Raw genomic sequence first — 14,022 nt, forward strand, 5'->3', positions numbered from 1 at the left:
CAACAACAATCTCCACTTGCCTGGATGAGTGCGCCTCTCCAACAGCAATCTCCACTTGCCTGGATGAGTGCGCCTCTCCAACAACAATCCCCACTTGCCTGGATGAGTGCAGCTCCCAACAACAATCTCCACTTGCCTGGATGAGTGCGCCTCTCCAACAACAATCTCCACTTGCCTGGATGAGTGCGCCTCTCCAACAACAAACTCCACTTGCCTGGATGAGTGCGCCTCTCCAACAGCAATCTCCACTTGCCTGGATGAGTGCGGCTCTCCAACAACAATCTCCACTTGCCTGGATGAGTGCGCCTCTCCAACAACAATCTCCACTTGCCTGGATGAGTGCGCCTCTCCAACAACAATTTCCACTTGCCTGGATGAGTGCGGCTCTCCAACAACAATCTCCACTTGCCTGGATGAGTGCGCCTCTCCAACAACAATCTCCACTTGCCTGGATGAGTGCGCCTCTCCAACAACAATCTCCACTTGCCTGGATGAGTGCGCCTCTCCAACAACAATCTCCACTTGCCTGGATGAGTGCGCCTCTCCAACAACAATCTCCACTTGCCTGGATGAGTGCGCCTCTCCAACAACAATCTCCACTTGCCTGGATGAGTGCGGCTCCAACAACAATCTCCACTTGCCTGGATGAGTGCGCCTCTCCAACAACAATCTCCACTTGCCTGGATGAGTGCGGCTCCAACAACAATCTCCACTTGCCTGGATGAGTGCGGCTCCAACAACAATCTCCACTTGCCTGGATGAGTGCGCCTCTCCAACAACAATCTCCACTTGCCTGGATGAGTGCGCCTCTCCAACAACAATCTCCACTTGCCTGGATGAGTGCGCCTCTCCAACAACAATCTCCACTTGCCTGGATGAGTGCGCCTCTCCAACAACAATTTCCACTTGCCTGGATGAGTGCGCCTCTCCAACAACAATCTCCACTTGCCTGGATGAGTGCGCGTCTCCAACAACAATCTCCACTTGCCTGGATGAGTGCGCCTCTCCAACAACAATCTCCACTTGCCTGGATGAGTGCGCCTCTCCAACAACAATCTCCACTTGCCTGGATAAGTGCAGCTCCCAACAACAATCTCCACTTGCCTGGATGAGTGCGCCTCTCCAACAACAATCTCCACTTGCCTGGATGAGTGCGCCTCTCCAACAACAATCTCCACTTGCCTGGATGAGTGCGCCTCTCCAACAACAATCTCCACTTGCCTGGATAAGTGCGCCTCTCCAACAACAATCTCCACTTGCCTGGATGAGTGCGGCTCCCAACAACAATCTCCACTTGCCTGGATGAGTGCGCCTCTCCAACAACAATCTCCACTTGCCTGGATGAGTGTGGCTCCCAACAACAATCTCCACTTGCCTGGATGAGTGCGGCTCCAACAACAATCTCCACTTGCCTGGATGAGTGCGCCTCTCCAACAACAATCTCCACTTGCCTGGATGAGTGCAACTCCCAACAACAATCTCCACTTGCCTGGATGAGTGCGGCTCTCCCACAACAATCCCCACTTGCCTGGATGAGTGCGACTCCCAACAACAATCTCCACTTGCCTGGATGAGTGCGCCTCTCCAACAGCAATCTCCACTTGCCTGGATGAGTGCGCCTCTCCAACAACAATCCCCACTTGCCTGGATGAGTGCAGCTCCCAACAACAATCTCCACTTGCCTGGATGAGTGCGCCTCTCCAACAACAATCTCCACTTGCCTGGATGAGTGCGCCTCTCCAACAACAATCTCCACTTGCCTGGATGAGTGCAACTCCCAACAACAATCTCCACTTGCCTGGATGAGTGCGCCTCTCCAACAACAATCTCCACTTGCCTGGATGAGTGCAACTCCCAACAACAATCTCCACTTGCCTGGATGAGTGTGGCTCTCCCACAACAATCTCCACTTGCCTGGATGAGTGCGCCTCTCCGACAACAATCCCCACTTGCCTGGATGAGTGCGACTCCCAACAACAATCTCCACTTGCCTGGATGAGTGCAGCTCCCAACAACAATCTCCACTTGCCTGGATGAGTGCGCCTCTCCAACAACAATCTCCACTTGCCTGGATGAGTGTGCCTCTCCAACAACAATCTCCACTTGCCTGGATGAGTGCGCCTCTCCAACAACAATCCCCACTTGCCTGGATGAGTGTGCCTCTCCAACAACAATCTCCACTTGCCTGGATGAGTGCGCCTCTCCAACAACAATCCCCACTTGCCTGGATGAGTGCAGCTCCCAACAACAATCTCCACTTGCCTGGATGAGTGCGCCTCTCCAACAACAATCTCCACTTGCCTGGATGAGTGCGCCTCTCCAACAACAATCTCCACTTGCCTGGATGAGTGCGCCTCTCCAACAACAATCTCCACTTGCCTGGATGAGTGCGCCTCTCCAACAACAATCTCCACTTGCCTGGATGAGTGTGGCTCCCAACAACAATCTCCACTTGCCTGGATGAGCGCGGCTCCAACAACAATCTCCACTTGCCTGGATGAGTGCGCCTCTCCAACAACAATCTCCACTTGCCTGGATGAGTGCAACTCCCAACAACAATCTCCACTTGCCTGGATGAGTGCGGCTCCCAACAGCAATCTCCACTTGCCTGGATGAGTGCACCTCTCCAACAACAATCTCCACTTGCCTGGATGAGTGCGCCTCTCCAACAACAATCTCCACTTGCCTGGATGAGTGCACCTCTCCAACAACAATCTCCACTTGCCTGGATGAGTGCACCTCTCCAACAACAATCTCCACTTGCCTGGATGAGTGCACCTCTCCAACAACAATCTCCACTTGTCTGGATGAGTGCGCCTCTCCAACAACAATCTCCACTTGCCTGGATGAGTGCGCCTCTCCAACAACAATCTCCACTTGCCTGGATGAGTGCGGCTCTCAACAGCACTCATCGGGCGGCACGGTAGCGCAGTGGTTAGCACTGCTGCTTCACAGCTCCAGGGTCCCGGGTTCGATTCCCGGCTCGGGTCACTGTCTGTGTGGAGTTTGCACGTTCTCCTCGTGTCTGCGTGGGTTTCCTCCGGGTGCTCCGGTTTCCTCCCATAGTCCAAAGATGTGCGGGTTAGGTTGATTGGCCAGGTTAAAAATTGCCCCTTAGAATCCTAAAAAAATGCGTAGGTTAGAGGGATTAGTGGGTAAATGTGTGGGGGTAGGGCCTGGGTGGGATTGTGGTCGGTGCAGACTCAATGGGCCGAATGGCCTCCTTCTGCACTGTAGGGTTTCTATCTATTCTATCTAAGAAGCTTCACACCATCCAGGACAAAGCAGCCCCCGCTTGATTGGCACCACATCTACAAACATCCACTCCCTCCACCACCGACGCTCAGTAGCAGCAGTGTGTACTATCTACAAGATGCACTGCAGCAATTCATCAAAGATCCTTAGTCAGCACCTTCCAAACCCAAGACCACTTCCATCTAGAAGGACAAGCAGATTCCTGGGAACATCACCACCACCTGTAAGTTCCCCTCACCGTCCTGACTTAGAATTCATGGAACCCGACAGTGCAGAAGGAGGCCATTCGGCCCATCGCGTCTGCACCGACCACAATCCCACCCAGGCCCTACCCCCGTAACCCCACACATTTACCCCGCTAATCCCTCCAACCTACACATCCCGGGACACTAAGCATGGCCAATCAACCTATCCCGCACATCTTTCAGACTGTGGGAGGAAACCGGAGCACCCGGAGGAAACCCACGCAGACACGAGGGAGAACGTGCAGATTCCACACAGGCAAGTCGGGAATTGAACCCGGGACCCCGGAGCTGTGAGTGCTAACCACTGTGCCACCCCTTGGCTGTTCCTTCGCAGTCGCTGGGTCAAAATCCTGGAATTCCCTCCCGAACGGCATCGCGGGTCAACCCACAGCACGGGGACTGCAGCGATTCAAGATGGCGGCTCACCACCACCTTCTCAAGGGGGCAACTAGGGATGGGCAATAAATGCTGGGCCCAGCCAACGATGCCCATGTCCCACGAATTAATGAAAGAAAATGTAAGCCAACTTGTCACACTAATAAATAAGCTTTAAACTTTCGGCAGCGAACCCCAGGTCACGTGGGAACAACTTTCCCTTGCCTAACTTAGATCAAATCTGGTCCGCCTCGATCAGATCCCTCCCCATCTCACTCTAATTCGCTCCAATGGCGAACAGTCTGCCCAAACCAACCTCATAAGACAACCCACTTAGATCATAGAATCCCTACAGTGCAGAAAGAGGCCATTCGGCCCATCGTGTCTGCACCGACCTCAATCCCACCCAGGCCCTATCCCCGTAACCCTGCATATTTACCCTACTAACACCCGCCCCCCCGACACTAGCGTCAATTTTAGCATGGCCAATCAACCTAACCCGCACACCTTTGGACTGTGGGAGGAAACCGGAGCAACCGGAGGAAACCCACGCAGACACGGGGAGAATGTACAAACTCCACACAGACAGTGACCCGAGCCGGGAATCGAACCCGGGTCCCTGGTGCTGTGAGGCAACAGCGCTAACCACCGTGCCGCCCATCATTTGGACTGTGGGAGGAAACCGGAGCACCCGGGGGAAACCCACGCAGACACGGGGAGAATGTGCAGACTCCACACAGACGGTGATCTAGGCTGGGAATTGAACCCAGGTCCCTGGCGCTGTGAGCACGAACCACTGTGCGACTTATTCCAGATAATCCAGTCAAAGTCCTGTGATCCACCACCCGCCCCCCCCCATGCGTTTGAGTCAGCTTTCCGGTCTGTTCTGTGCCAGTATTTCTGCCACTCACAAGCCTCCTGTCACCCATTACTCTTCATCTCCCACAGTGCAGTGGGAGCTTTACTCTGTATCTAACCCCGTGCTGTGCCTGTCCTGGGAGTGTTTGATGGGGGGACAGTGTAGAGGGAGCTTTACTCTGTATCTAACCCCGTGCTGTATCTGTCCTGGGAGTGTTTGATGGGGGACAGTGTAGAGGGAGCTTTACTCTGTATCTAACCCCGTGCTGTACCTGTCCTGGGAGTGTTTGATGGGGGACAGTGTAGAGGGAGCTTTACTCTGTATCTAACCCCGTGCTGTACCTGTCCTGGGAGTGTTTGATGGGGACAGTGTAGAGGGAGCTTTACTCTGTATCTAACCCCGTGCTGTACCTGTCCTGGGAGTGTTTGATGGGGGACAGTGTAGAGGGAGCTTTACTCTGTATCTAACCCCGTGCTGTACCTGTCCTGGGAGTGTTTGATGGGGACAGTGTAGAGGGAGCTTTACTCTGTATCTAACCCCGTGCTGTACTTGTCCTGGGAGTGTTTGATGGGGGACAGTGTAGAGGGAGCTTTACTCAGTATCTAACCCCGTGCTGTACCTGTCCTGGGAGTGTTTGATGGAGGGACAGTGTAGAGGGAGCTTTACTCTGTATCTAACCCCGTGCTGTACCTGTCCTGGAAGTGTTTGATGGGGACAGTGTAGTGGGAGCTTTACTCTGTATCTAACCCCGTGCTGTACCTGTCCTGGGAGTGTTTGATGGGGGGACAGTGTAGAGGGAGCTTTACTCTGTATCTAACCCCGTGCTGTCCCTGTCCTGGGAGTGTTTGATGGGGGGACAGTGTAGAGGGAGCTTTACTCTGTATCTAACCCCGTGCTGTCCCTGTCCTGGGAGTGTTTGATGGGGGACAGTGTAGAGGGAGCTTTACTCTGTATCTAACGCCGTGCTGTACCTGTCTTGGGAGTGTTTGATGGGGACAGTGTAGAGGGAAATTTACTCTGTATCTAACCCCGTGCTGTACCTGTCCTGGGAGTGTTTGATGGGGGACAGTGTAGAGGGAGCTTTACTCTGTATCTAACCCCGTGCTGTACCTGTCCTGGGAGTGTTTGATGGGGGACAGTGTAGAGGGAGCTTTACTCTGTATCTAACCCCGTGCTGTACCTGTCCTGGGAGTGTTTGATGGGGGACAGTGTAGAGGGAGCTTTACTCTGTATCTAACCCCGTGCTGTACCTGTCCTGGGAGTGTTTGATGGGGGCAGTGTAGAGGGAGCTTTACTCTGTATCTAACCCCTTGCTGTCCCTGTCCTGGGAGTGTTTGATGGGGGCAGTGTAGAGGGAGCTTTACTCTGTATCTAACCCCATGCTGTCCCTGTCCTGGGAGTGTTTGCTGGGGACAGTGTCGAGGGAGCTTTACTCTGTATCTAACCCTGTGCTGTACCTGTCCTGGGAGTGTTTGATGGGGGACAGTGTAGAGGGAGCTTTACTCTGTATCTAACCCGTGCTGTACCTGTCCTGGGAGTGTTTGATGAGGGAGAGTGTAGAGTGAGCTTTACTCTGTATCTAACACCGTGCTGTACCTGTACCCCGTGCTGTACCTGTACTGGAAGTGTTTGATGGGGACAGTGTAGAGGAAGCTTTACTCAGTATCTAACCCTGTGCTATACCTGCCCTGGGAGTGTTTGATGGGGGGACAGTGTAGAGGGAGCTTTACTCTGTATCTAACCCTGTGCTATACCTGTCCTGGGAGTGTTTGATGGGGGGACAGTGTAGCGGGAGCTTTACTCTGTATCTAACCCCGTGCTGTACCTGTCCGGGGAATGTTTGATGGGGGACAGTGTAGAGGGAGCTTTACTCTGTATCTAACCCCGTGCTGTACCTGTCCTGGGAGTGTTTGATGGGGGACAGTGTAGAGGGAGCTTTACTCTGTATCTAACCCCGTGCTGTACCTGTCCTGGGAGTGTTTAATGGGGGACAGTGTATGGGGAGCTTTACTCTGTATCGAACCCCGTGCTGTACCTGTCCTGGGAGTGTTTGATGGGGGGACAGTGTAGAGGGAGCTTTACTCTGTATCTAACCCCGTGCTGTACCTGTCCTGGGAGTGTTTGATGGGGACAGTGTAGAGGGAGCTTTACTCTGTATCTAACCCCGTGCTGTACCTGTCCTGGGAGTGTTTGATGGGGGACAGTGTAGAGGGAGCTTTACTCTGTATCTAACCCCGTGCTGTACCTGTCCTGGGAGTGTTTGATGGGGACAGTGTAGAGGGAGCTTTACTCTGTATCTAACCCCGTGCTGTACCTGTCCTGGGAGTGTTTGATGGGGGACAGTGTAGAGGGAGCTTTACTCTGTATCTAACCCCGTGCTGTACCTGTCCTGGGAGTGTTTGATGGGGGACAGTGTAGAGGGAGCTTTACTCTGTATCTAACCCCGTGCTGTACATGTCCTGGGAGTGTTTGATGGGGGGACAGTGTAGAGGGAGCTTTACTCTGTATCTAACCCCGTGCTGTACCTGTCCTGGGAGTGTTTGATGGGGGACAGTGTAGAGGGAGCTTTACTCTGTATCTAACCCCGTGCTGTACCTGTCCGGGGAATGTTTGATGGGGGACAGTGTAGAGGGAGCTTTACTCTGTATCTAACCCCGTGCTGTACCTGTCCTGGGAGTGTTTGATGGGGGACAGTGTCGAGGGAGCTTTACTCTGTATCTAACCCCGTGCTGTCCCTGTCCTGGGAGTGTTTGATGGGGGACAGTGTATGGGGAGCTTTACTCTGTATCTAACCCCGTGCTGTACCTGTCCTGGGAGTGTTTGATGGGGGGACAGTGTAGAGGGAGCTTTACTCTGTATCTAACCCCGTGCTGTACCTGTCCTGGGAGTGTTTGATGGGGACAGTGTAGAGGGAGCTTTACTCTGTATCTAACCCCGTGCTGTACCTGTCCTGGGAGTGTTTGATGGGGACAGTGTAGAGGGAGCTTTACTCTGTATCTAACCCCGTGCTGTACCTGTCCTGGGAGTGTTTGATGGGGGGACAGTGTAGAGGGAGCTTTACTCTGTATCTAACCCCGTGCTGTACCTGTCCTGGGAGTGTTTGATGGGGGACAGTGTAGAGGGAGCTTTACTCTGTATCTAACCCCGTGCTGTACCTGTCCTGGGAGTGTTTGATGGGGGACAGTGTAGAGGGAGCTTTACTCTGTATCTAACCCCGTGCTGTACCTGTCCTGGGAGTGTTTGATGGGGGACAGTGTAGAGGGAGCTTTACTCTGTATCTAACCCCGTGCTGTACCTGTCCTGGGAGTGTTTGATGGGGACAGTGTAGAGGGAGCTTTACTCTGTATCTAACCCCGTGCTGTACCTGTCCTGGGAGTGTTTGATGGGGGACAGTGTAGAGGGAGCTTTACTCTGTATCTAACCCCGTGCTGTACCTGTCCTGGGAGTGTTTGATGGGGGACAGTGTAGAGGGAGCTTTACTCTGTATCTAACCCCGTGCTGTACATGTCCTGGGAGTGTTTGATGGGGGGACAGTGTAGAGGGAGCTTTACTCTGTATCTAACCCCGTGCTGTACCTGTCCTGGGAGTGTTTGATGGGGGACAGTGTAGAGGGAGCTTTACTCTGTATCTAACCCCGCGCTGTACCTGTCCGGGGAATGTTTGATGGGGGACAGTGTAGAGGGAGCTTTACTCTGTATCTAACCCCGTGCTGGACCTGTCCTGGGAGTGTTTGATGGGGGACAGTGTAGAGGGAGCTTTACTCTGTATCTAACCCGTGCTGTACCTGTCCTGGGAGTGTTTGATGAGGGAGAGTGTAGAGTGAGCTTTACTCTGTATCTAACACCGTGCTGTACCTGTACCCCGTGCTGTACCTGTACTGGAAGTGTTTGATGGGGACAGTGTAGAGGAAGCTTTACTCAGTATCTAACCCTGTGCTATACCTGCCCTGGGAGTGTTTGATGGGGGGACAGTGTAGAGGGAGCTTTACTCTGTATCTAACCCTGTGCTATACCTGTCCTGGGAGTGTTTGATGGGGGGACAGTGTAGCGGGAGCTTTACTCTGTATCTAACCCCGTGCTGTACCTGTCCGGGGAATGTTTGATGGGGGACAGTGTAGAGGGAGCTTTACTCTGTATCTAACCCCGTGCTGTACCTGTCCTGGGAGTGTTTGATGGGGGACAGTGTAGAGGGAGCTTTACTCTGTATCTAACCCCGTGCTGTACCTGTCCTGGGAGTGTTTAATGGGGGACAGTGTATGGGGAGCTTTACTCTGTATCGAACCCCGTGCTGTACCTGTCCTGGGAGTGTTTGATGGGGGGACAGTGTAGAGGGAGCTTTACTCTGTATCTAACCCCGTGCTGTACCTGTCCTGGGAGTGTTTGATGGGGACAGTGTAGAGGGAGCTTTACTCTGTATCTAACCCCGTGCTGTACCTGTCCTGGGAGTGTTTGATGGGGGACAGTGTAGAGGGAGCTTTACTCTGTATCTAACCCCGTGCTGTACCTGTCCTGGGAGTGTTTGATGGGGACAGTGTAGAGGGAGCTTTACTCTGTATCTAACCCCGTGCTGTACCTGTCCTGGGAGTGTTTGATGGGGGACAGTGTAGAGGGAGCTTTACTCTGTATCTAACCCCGTGCTGTACCTGTCCTGGGAGTGTTTGATGGGGGACAGTGTAGAGGGAGCTTTACTCTGTATCTAACCCCGTGCTGTACATGTCCTGGGAGTGTTTGATGGGGGGACAGTGTAGAGGGAGCTTTACTCTGTATCTAACCCCGTGCTGTACCTGTCCTGGGAGTGTTTGATGGGGGACAGTGTAGAGGGAGCTTTACTCTGTATCTAACCCCGTGCTGTACCTGTCCGGGGAATGTTTGATGGGGGACAGTGTAGAGGGAGCTTTACTCTGTATCTAACCCCGTGCTGTACCTGTCCTGGGAGTGTTTGATGGGGGACAGTGTCGAGGGAGCTTTACTCTGTATCTAACCCCGTGCTGTCCCTGTCCTGGGAGTGTTTGATGGGGGACAGTGTATGGGGAGCTTTACTCTGTATCTAACCCCGTGCTGTACCTGTCCTGGGAGTGTTTGATGGGGGGACAGTGTAGAGGGAGCTTTACTCTGTATCTAACCCCGTGCTGTACCTGTCCTGGGAGTGTTTGATGGGGACAGTGTAGAGGGAGCTTTACTCTGTATCTAACCCCGTGCTGTACCTGTCCTGGGAGTGTTTGATGGGGACAGTGTAGAGGGAGCTTTACTCTGTATCTAACCCCGTGCTGTACCTGTCCTGGGAGTGTTTGATGGGGGGACAGTGTAGAGGGAGCTTTACTCTGTATCTAACCCCGTGCTGTACCTGTCCTGGGAGTGTTTGATGGGGGACAGTGTAGAGGGAGCTTTACTCTGTATCTAACCCCGTGCTGTACCTGTCCTGGGAGTGTTTGATGGGGGACAGTGTAGAGGGAGCTTTACTCTGTATCTAACCCCGTGCTGTACCTGTCCTGGGAGTGTTTGATGGGGGACAGTGTAGAGGGAGCTTTACTCTGTATCTAACCCCGTGCTGTACCTGTCCTGGGAGTGTTTGATGGGGACAGTGTAGAGGGAGCTTTACTCTGTATCTAACCCCGTGCTGTACCTGTCCTGGGAGTGTTTGATGGGGGACAGTGTAGAGGGAGCTTTACTCTGTATCTAACCCCGTGCTGTACCTGTCCTGGGAGTGTTTGATGGGGGACAGTGTAGAGGGAGCTTTACTCTGTATCTAACCCCGTGCTGTACATGTCCTGGGAGTGTTTGATGGGGGGACAGTGTAGAGGGAGCTTTACTCTGTATCTAACCCCGTGCTGTACCTGTCCTGGGAGTGTTTGATGGGGGACAGTGTAGAGGGAGCTTTACTCTGTATCTAACCCCGCGCTGTACCTGTCCGGGGAATGTTTGATGGGGGACAGTGTAGAGGGAGCTTTACTCTGTATCTAACCCCGTGCTGTACCTGTCCTGGGAGTGTTTGATGGGGGACAGTGTAGAGGGAGCTTTACTCTGTATCTAACCCCGTGCTGTACCTGTCCTGGGAGTGTTTGATGGGGGACAGTGTATGGGGAGCTTTACTCTGTATCTAACCCCGTGCTGTACCTGTCCTGGGAGTGTTTGATGGGGGGACAGTGTAGAGGGAGCTTTACTCTGTATCTAACCCCGTGCTGTACCTGTCCTGGGAGTGTTTGATGGGGGACAGTGTAGAGGGAGCTTTACTCTGTATCTAACCCCGTGCTGTACCTGTCCTGGGAGTGTTTGATGGGGACAGTGTAGAGGGAGCTTTACTCTGTATCTAACCCCGTGCTGTACCTGTCCTGGGAGTGTTTGATGGGGACAGTGTAGAGGGAGCTTTACTCTGTATCTAACCCCGTGCTGTACCTGTCCTGGGAGTGTTTGATGGGGGACAGTGTAGAGGGAGCTTTACTCTGTATCTAACCCCGTGCTGTACCTGTCCTGGGAGTGTTTGATGGGGGACAGTGTTCAGGGAGCTTTACTCTGTATCTAACCCCGTGCTGTACCTGTCCTGGGAGTGTTTGATGGGGGGACAGTGTAGAGGGAGCTTTACTCTGTATCTAACCCCGTGCTGTACCTGTCCTGGGAGTGTTTGATGGGGGACAGTGTAGAGGGAGCTTTACTCTGTATCTAACCCCGTGCTGTACCTGTCCTGGGAGTGTTTGATGGGGGACAGTGTAGAGGGAGCTTTACTCTGTATCTGACCCCGTGCTGTACCTGTCCTGGGAGTGTTTGATGGGGGACAGTGTAGAGGGAGCTTTACTCTGTATCTAACCCCGTGCTGTACCTGTCCTGGGAGTGTTTGATGGGGGACAGTGTTTGGGGAGCTTTACTCTGTATCTAACCCCGTGCTGTACCTGTCCTGGGAGTGTTTGATGGGGGGACAGTGTAGAGGGAGCTTTACTCTGTATCTAACCCCGTGCTGTACCTGTCCTGGGAGTGTTTGATGGGGGACAGTGTAGAGGGAGCTTTACTCTGTATCTAACCCCGTGCTGTACCTGTCCTGGGAGTGTTTGATGGGGACAGTGTAGAGGGAGCTTTACTCTGTATCTAACCCCGTGCTGTACCTGTCCTGGGAGTGTTTGATGGGGACAGTGTAGAGGGAGCTTTACTCTGTATCTAACCCCGTGCTGTACCTGTCCTGGGAGTGTTTGATGGGGGACAGTGTAGAGGGAGCTTTACTCTGTATCTAACCCCGTGCTGTACCTGTCCTGGGAGTGTTTGATGGGGGACAGTGTCGAGGGAGCTTTACTCTGTATCTAACCCCGTGCTGTACCTGTCCTGGGAGTGTTTGATGGGGGGACAGTGTAGAGGGAGCTTTACTCTGTATCTAACCCCGTGCTGTACCTGTCCTGGGAGTGTTTGATGGGGGACAGTGTAGAGGGAGCTTTACTCTGTATCTAACCCCGTGCTGTACCTGTCCTGGGAGTGTTTGATGGGGGACAGTGTCGAGGGAGCTTTACTCTGTATCTAACCCCGTGCTGTACCTGTCCTGGGAGTGTTTGATGGGGGACAGTGTAGAGGGAGCTTTACTCTGTATCTAACCCCGTGCTGTACCTGTCCTGGGAGTGTTTGATGGGGACAGTGTAGAGGGAGCTTTACTCTGTATATAACCCCGTGCTGTACCTGTCCTGGGAGTGTTTGATGGGGGGACGGTGTAGAGGGATCTGGGCAGTCAAGTTGACAGAAATGCAAATTGTCTTGGCAGGTTTTATTGAAGGAGCTGCAGTGACAGAGATCTCTGGTGAGGCGACCACAGTTACATCCTGTCCAGTTACCACCCGTACACAGCCCGTGATATTAACAGCAGATGCCCAGTCGGACTTCCTCTTTTAGACTCGTAACAAGGCGACACAGATTCAGCCACATTGCACCCGCGGGTTAAACACGAACTCCTAATCACAGACCAGCCGATGGAAACAGAATCTCATTGTAGTTTGTCGGGTCCAACAATCGAAAACCACCCCCACAGATAAATCCAGTCGGGAATCCGGGGTGAAGCTCTTGTGTCCAGAGTGCAGGGAGAGTGCGGAACTCGCTCCCACGGAGTCTGGTGGCCCGCTGCTTTCTGATTTGATTTGATTTATTATTGTCACGTGTATTGGGATACGGTGAAAAGTATTGTTTCTTGCGCGCTGTACAGACAAAGCATACCGTTCATAGAGAAGGAAGGCAACGCCTTTGACAAGGTACCGCTGGGTAGGTTGTTGCATAAGGTTAAATCTCACGGGATCCAGGGTGAGGTATGTAAATGGATATAAAATTGGCTTCTTGACAGAAGCCAGAGGGTGGTTATCGAGGGTTGTTTTTCAAACTGGAGGCCTGTGACCAGCGGTGTGCCTCAAGGATCAGTGCTGGGCCCACTGTTATTTGTCATTTATATTAATGATTTGGATGAGAATATAGGGGGCATGGTTAGTAAGTTTGCAGATGACACCAAGATTGGTGGCATAGTGGACAGTGAAGAAGGTTATCTCCAATTGCAACGGGATCTTGATCAATTGGGCCAGTGGGCTGACGAATGGCAGATGGAGTTTAATTTAGACAAATGCGAGGTGATGCGTTTTGGTAGATCGAACCAGGGCAGGACTTACTCAGTTAATGGTAGGGCGTTGGGGAGAGTTACAGAACAAAGAGATCTAGGGGTACAGGTTCATAGCTCCTTGAAAGTGGAGTCACAGGTGGACAGAGTGGTGAAGAAGGCATTCGGCATGCTTGGTTTCATCGGTCAGAACATTGAATACAGGAGTTGGGATGTCTTGTTGAAGTTGTACAAGACATTGGTAAGGTCACGCTTGGAATACTGTGTACAGTTCTGGTCACCCTATTATAGAAAGGATATTATTAAACTGGAAAGAGTGCAGAAAAGATTTACTCGGATGCTACCGGGACTTGATGGTTTGAGTTATAAGGAGAGGCTGGATAGACTGGGACTTTTTTCTCTGGAGCGTAGGAGGTTGAGGGGTGATCTTATAGAGGTCTATAAAATAATGAGGGGCACAGATCAGCGAGATAGTCAATATCTTTTCCCAAAGGTAGGGGAGTCTAAAACTAGAGGGAATAGGTTTAAGGTGAGAGGGGAGAGATACAAAAGTGTCCAGAGGGGCAATTGTTTCACCCAGAGGGTGGTGAGTGTCTGGAACAAGCTGCCAGAGGCAGTAGTAGAGGCGGGTACAATTTTGTCTTTTAAAAAGCGTTTAGACAGTTACATGGGTAAGATGGGTATAGAGGGATATGGGGCAAACGCGGGCAATTGGGACTA

At 52.5% G+C, this 14,022-nt stretch overlaps 1 protein-coding gene across 2 annotated transcripts in view; it reads left to right on the forward strand.

Annotated features, from left to right (window-relative positions):
• LOC144487701 (uncharacterized) overlaps positions 1-14,022 on the forward strand; it is a 36,751-nt gene that overhangs the window by 7,107 nt on the left and 15,622 nt on the right. Inside the window, exon 2 of one of the 2 annotated variants that reach the window (XM_078205784.1) lies at positions 12,469-12,504. The exons of the other annotated variant lie outside the window; for it this stretch is intronic. The gene's annotated coding sequence lies outside the window, so the exon portion shown is untranslated. The remainder of the gene's footprint in view (positions 1-12,468; positions 12,505-14,022) is intronic. 2 annotated transcript variants of the gene reach the window in all.

The sequence above is a fragment of the Mustelus asterias genome, unplaced genomic scaffold (genome assembly GCF_964213995.1).
Source record: "Mustelus asterias unplaced genomic scaffold, sMusAst1.hap1.1 HAP1_SCAFFOLD_983, whole genome shotgun sequence".
In the NCBI taxonomy this organism is placed as follows: Eukaryota; Metazoa; Chordata; class Chondrichthyes; order Carcharhiniformes; family Triakidae; genus Mustelus; species Mustelus asterias.